The sequence below is a fragment of the Felis catus genome, chromosome X, assembly GCF_018350175.1.
Source record: "Felis catus isolate Fca126 chromosome X, F.catus_Fca126_mat1.0, whole genome shotgun sequence".
In the NCBI taxonomy this organism is placed as follows: Eukaryota; Metazoa; Chordata; class Mammalia; order Carnivora; family Felidae; genus Felis; species Felis catus.
Window position 1 is genome coordinate 86,131,984 of NC_058386.1, and position 6,700 is coordinate 86,138,683.

Below are 6,700 nucleotides of genomic sequence, written 5' to 3' on the forward strand. Positions count from 1 at the left end.
TGTGAGTTCGAGCCCCACGTCGGGCTCTGGGCTGATGGCTCAGAGCCTGGAGCCTGTTTCCTATTCTGTGTCTCCCTCTCTCTCTGCCCCTCGCCCGTTCATGCTCTGTCTCTCTCTGTCCCAAAAATAAATAAACATTGAAAAAAATATATATATATATAAAATCAATTAAAAACAAAGAAACTCATTGAGAATAATACAATAATCATAGGGGATTTTAACACCTAACTTATAGCAATGAACAGATCATTTAAGCAGAAAATCAACAAAGAAACAATGGCATTGAATGACACACTAGACCAGATGGACTTATTAACACATATATTCAGAAGATTCCATCCTAAAGCAGGAAAATACACATTCTTTTCAAGTGCACATGGAACATTCTCCAGAATAGATCACATACTGGGTCACAAATCAGCCCTTAACAACTACAAAAAAACTGAGATCATACCATGCATATTTTCAGATCACAACGCCATGAAATTTGAAGTCAACTATAAGAAAAAATTTGGAAAGACCACAAATACTTGGAGGTTAAAGAACACCCTACTAAATAATGAATGGGTTAACCAGGAAATTAAAGAGGAAATTAAAAAGTACATTCAAACAAATGAACATGAAAACCCAACAGTCCACACCATGGCAATGCAACAAAGGATATTGCAATATCCTAAGAAACAAGGATATTGCAATACAGGCCTACATCAAGAAGCAAGAAAGGTATCAAATACACAACCTAACCTTACACCTAAAGGAACCAGTAAAGGAGCAGCAAATAAAGTCTAAAGCCAGTAGAAGGTAAATAATAAAGACAAGAGCAGAAATAAACAATATGGAAACAAACAAAAAAAAAAACCACAGAACAGATCAACAGATCAACACAGAATAGATCAACAGAACTAAAAGCTGATTCTTTGACAGAATTAGTAAAATTTCTAAACTTCTAGCCAGACTTATCAAAAAGAAAGAGAAGGGACCCAAATAAATAAAATCACAAATGAAAAGGGACAGAGAGATCACAAACAACACCACAGAAACACAACAATTATAAGAGAAAACTATGAAAAATTATATGCCAAGAAACTGGGCAACCTGGAAGAAATGGATAAATTCCTAGAGACATACAAACTACCAAAACTAAAACAGGAAGAAAAGAAAAATTTGAACAGACCCATAACAAGCAAAGAAATTGAAACAGTAATAAAAAATATACCAACAAACAAAGGTCCAGGGCCAGATGGCTTCCCAGGGGAATTACGCCAGCCATTTAAAGAAGAGTTAATACCAATTCTTTTTGCACTATTCTAAAAAAAAAAAGAAAGAAAGAAAAAGAAATGTAAGGAAAACTTCTAAACTGGCCAGTTTTACTTCTAAACTGGTAAAACTCATTTTACCTTGATTCTAAAACGAAACAAAGACCCCACTGAAAAGGAGAATTACAGCCAATATCCCTGATGAACATGGATGTAAAAATTCTGGATACTAACAAGTTGAATTCAAAGTACATTAAAAGAATTATTCACCACGATCAAGTGGGATTTATTCCTGGACTGCAGGGCTGGTTCAATATTTGCAAATCAATCAACATGATACACCACGTTAATAAAAGAAAGGATAAGAAACATATGGTTGTCTCAACAGATGCAGAAAAAAGCATTTGACAAAGTACAATATCCATTCTTGAAAAAAATCCTCAACAAAGTAGGGATAGATGGAACATACCTCAACACCATAAAGGCCATGAACAAAAGACCCACAGCTAGGGGTGCCTGGGTGGCTCAGTCCCTGGTTGAGTGTCCTGCTCTTGATTTTGGCTCAGGTCCTGATCTCACAGTTCATGAGATCACGCCCAACATTGGACTCTTAGCTGACAGTGCAAAGCCTTCTTGGGATTCTCTATTTTCTCTTTCTCTGCATCTCTCTTACTTGTGCTTTATTTCTCTCAGAATAAATAAATAAATAAACATTTTTAATTAAACATTTTTTTAAAAAAACACAAAAGACCCTCAGCTAATATCATCCTTATTGGGGAAAAACTGACAGCCTTTCCCCTATAGTCAGGAATAAGACGAAGATTTCCACTCTCACCATTACTATTTAACACAGTACTGGAAATCTTAGTCTCAGCAATCAGATGACAAAAGGAAATAAAAAGCATCCAAATGGACAAGGAAGAAGTCAAACTTTCACCATTTGCAGACATGATACTTTATGTAGAAAACCCCAAATATTCCACCAAAAATATTGCTAGAATACATGAATTTAGCAATGTTGCAGGATATAAAATCCACATACAGAAATCTCGTGCATTTCTATACACCAATAATGAAGCAGTAGAAAAAGAAATCAAGGAATTGATCCCATGTGCAATTGTACCAAAAACATTTAGATACCTAGGAATAAACCTAAACAAAGAAGTAAAAGATCTGTACTCTGAAAACTATAGAACACTTATGAAAGAAACTGAAAAGGACACAAAGAGGTGGAAAAGCATTCCATGCTTATGGATTAGAAGAACAAACATTGTTAAAATGCCTATACTACCCAAAGCAATCTACAAATTCAACGCAATCCCCATCAAAATACCACCAGTATTTTTCACAGAGCCAGAACAAACAATCCTAAAATTTGTGTGGAACCACAGAAGATCCTGAATATCCAAAGCAATCCTGAAAATGAAAAACAAAACTGAAGGTATCATGAGTCTAGACTTTGAGCTGTATTATAAAGCTATAGTCATCAAGACAGTATGGTATTGGCAGAAAACAGATGTATAGATCAATGGAACAGAACAGAAAAACCAAGAAATGGACCCACAACTATATAGTCAACTAATCTTTGAAAAAGCAGGAAAGACTATCCAATGGAAAAAAAGACAGTCTCTTCAACAAATGGTGTCAATAAAACTGAACAGCAACATGCAGAAGAATGAAACTGGACCACTTTCTTACACCATACACAAAAATAAATTCAAAATGGAGGAAAGAACTAAATGTGAGCCAGGAAACCATCAAAATCCTAGAGGAGAACACAGGCAGCTTCTTTGACCCCGGCTGGAGCAACTTCTTACTAGACACATCACCAGAGGCAATGGAAACAAAAGCAAAAATGAACTACTGAAACTTAATCAAGATGAAAACCGTCTGCACAATAAAGGAAACAACCAACGAAACTAAAAGGTAACCTTCAGAATGGGGGAAGATATTTGCAAACGGCATATCTGATAAAGGGTTAGTATCCAAAATATATAAAGAATGTATCAAACTCAAACACCCAAAAAACAAATAATCCAGTGAAGAAATGGGCAGAAGACATGAATAGACACTTTTCCAAAGAAGACATCCCAATGGCTAACAGGCACATGAAAAGATGCTCAACATCACTCATCATCAGGGAAATACAAATCAAAACCATGATGAGATATCACCTCACACCAGTCAAAATGGCTAAAATTAGTAACACAAGAAACAACAGGTGTTGGCAAGGATGCAGAGAAAGGGGAACTCTCTTGCACTGTTGGTGGTTATAAAAACTGATGCAGCCACTCTGAAGAACCGTATGGAGTTTCCTCAAAATGTTAAAAATAGAACTACCTCACATTCCTGCAACTGCACTACTCACTATTTATGCAAAGGTTACAAAAATATAGATTATAAGCATTACATGCACCCCAATGTTTACAGCAGCATTATCAACAATAGCCAAGCTATAGAAAGAGCCCAAATGTCCATCAGTTGATAAATGAATAATGAAGACATAATATCTTCAGCCATCAAAAAGAATGAAGTCTTGCCATTTGCAACAACATAGATGAAGCTAAGTGTATCACGCTAAGTGAAATAAGTCAGTCAGAGAAAGACAAATGCCATATGATTTCATTCATATGAGGAATTTAAGAAACAAAACAGATGAATATATGGGAGGGGGGAAAATAGAGGGAAACAAAGCATGAAAGACTCTTAAATATAGAGACAGGGTTGATGGAGGGAGGTGGGTGGGTGATGGGCTAGATGGGTGATGAGTATTAAGGAGGGCACTTGTTATGATGAGCACTGGGTGTTGTATGTAAGTGATGAATCACTGAATTCTACTCTTGAAACCAATATTGAACTGTATGTTGACTAACCAGAATTCAAATAAAAATTGGGGGAAAAAAGGAATAGTCAATAATATTGTAATAATGTTGTATAGTGACAGATGATGACTATACTTATCATGGTGAGCACTGAATAATGAAAAGAATTGGGGAATCACTGTTTTATACCCAAAACTAATATAACATTGTATATCACCTATAATAAAAATTTTTTAAATCATAATCCATCTATGTTTCTTATAGGAGACTCACTTTAGATACAAAGACACAAGTAGGTTGAAATTGAAATGACAAAATATTTCCTCCACAAATAGCAACAAAAAAGTGATGGGGTAGCTATACTAATATCAGGGAAAGAAGACTTTAACCCAAATAATTTTGCAACAGGCAAAATGAACATTTAGGTATTGATGAAGGGACTATCCTCCAAGAACATATAATGATAAATATATAAGCACATAATAAAAGAAACTCAAAATATAAGGGGGAAAAACTGACAGAATTGAAGAGTGAAACAGACCATTCTATAATAATATTTGGAGATTTCAAACCCACTTTCAAGAGTAATTAGAATAACTATTCAAAACATCAATAAGAAGGAACTTAAACAACAATAAATTAGAGACCTAACAGACATGCACAGAACACTTCAGCAAACAATAGCAGAATATATATTCTTCTGAAGTGCACATGAAACATTCTCCAGGATAGACCATATGGTAGGCCATAAAAAGTGTCTAAATAATTTTTAAAAATCTAAAACACAAAATACCTTCTTTGATCACAAAAAAATTAACTAGAAATCAACAACAGGAGTTAAAATAAAAAATTCGCATATGTGATAATTAAGCAATACACTCTTCAAAAACCAATGAGTAAAACAGGAAATCATAAAGGAAATTAGAAATACGGTGAGATGAATTAAAATTAACAGACAATATATCAAAACTGATGAGATGTAGCAAAAACTGCTCAGAGGGAAATTTAAAGCTGCAAATGCCTTCACTGAAAACAAGAGAAATCTCAGGTCAGTGATATAACTTTACACATTAAAGACAGAAAAAGAAGAGCAAATTAAACCCAAATATAGCAGAAAAGAAAATGAGATAATAAATATTAGAGCAGAGGTAAATTAAATAAAGAATAGAAAAATAATGAAGAGAATTAATGTAAAAAAATTGGTTCTTGGGAAAGATCAACAAAATTGGCAAGCCTTTAACTAGACTAACAACAACAACAAAGTTTCAAATTCTAATTCAGAGATACAAATGAGAAAATTACGATAAATCTGACAGAAATTAAAAGATTATGCAAGAATACTTACAAACAAATGTATGCCAACAAATAACAATCTAAATGAAATAGACAAATTTCTAGAAACACATGAACTAATAACAATACTGAGTTGAAAATAAATGGAAAATCTGAACAGAACAAGTGAAGCCATTGAATTAGTAACCAAAAGACTTCAAAGAAAAGCCCAGGACCAGTAGAACTAGATGGTTTCACTGGTGAATTCAACAAACAGTAAAAGAGAATGAATATCAATTCCTCTCAAACTCTTCCCAAAAATTATAAGAGGGAATACTTCCTAATTCATTCCATGAAGCTAGCATTATCCTGATACAAGAGCTAGATAAAACACCACAAGAAAATAAAATCATAGACCAATATCCTTTTTAATATAAATGCAAACACTCAACAAAATACAAGCAAACTAAATCCAACAGAAGCATACCAAAAGTGAGATTTAGGGGTGCCTGGGTGGCTCAGTCAGTTTAGCATCCCATCTCAGCTCAGGTCATGATCTCACAGTTCATGGGTTTGAGCCCTGTGTCAGGCTTTCTGCTGTCGGCATAGAGTGTGTTTCGGATCTTCCGTCTCCCTCTTTCTCTGCCCCTAACCCACTCTTGCTGATCTTTCCCCCCCCCAAAAATAATAATGATAAACACTCTTTTAAAAAGTGAGATTTATCCCAGGAATGCAAGAGTAGTTTGATATGCAAAAATCAATCAGTAGTATACCACATAAATAGTGCCTACTTTTGCCACTTCTATTCATTGCACTAGGAGCTCTAGTCAGATATTAGAAGGGAAATAAAAGGCAACCTAATGGGGAAAAAAAGGCAAAACTATATTTGCATATGACATGATATTATATATTTTAAAAATTAAACAATTCACAAATAAAACTATTAGAGATAATAAATAAATTCAGCAAGTTGCAGAATAAATACAAAAATTAGTTTTATTTCTTTTTTTAAATTTTTTAACATTTATTCATTTTTTTGAGAGACAGAGTGAGACACAGAGTATGAGCGGGAGAGGGGCAGACAGAGAGGGAGACACAGAATCTAAAGCAAGCTCCAGGCTCTGAGATGTCAGCACAGAGCCCGATGCGGGGCCCAAACTCACGAACTGTGAGATCATGACCTGAGCCGAAGTCGGACGCTTAACCGACTGAGCCACCCAGGCGCCCCAAATTAGTTTTATTTCTATATGCTTGCAATGCACAATCCAAAAGGAAATTCAGCAAGCAATTCCATTTACAATAGCACCAGAAAGAACAAAATTCTTAGGATTAAATTTAGCCAATGAAGGG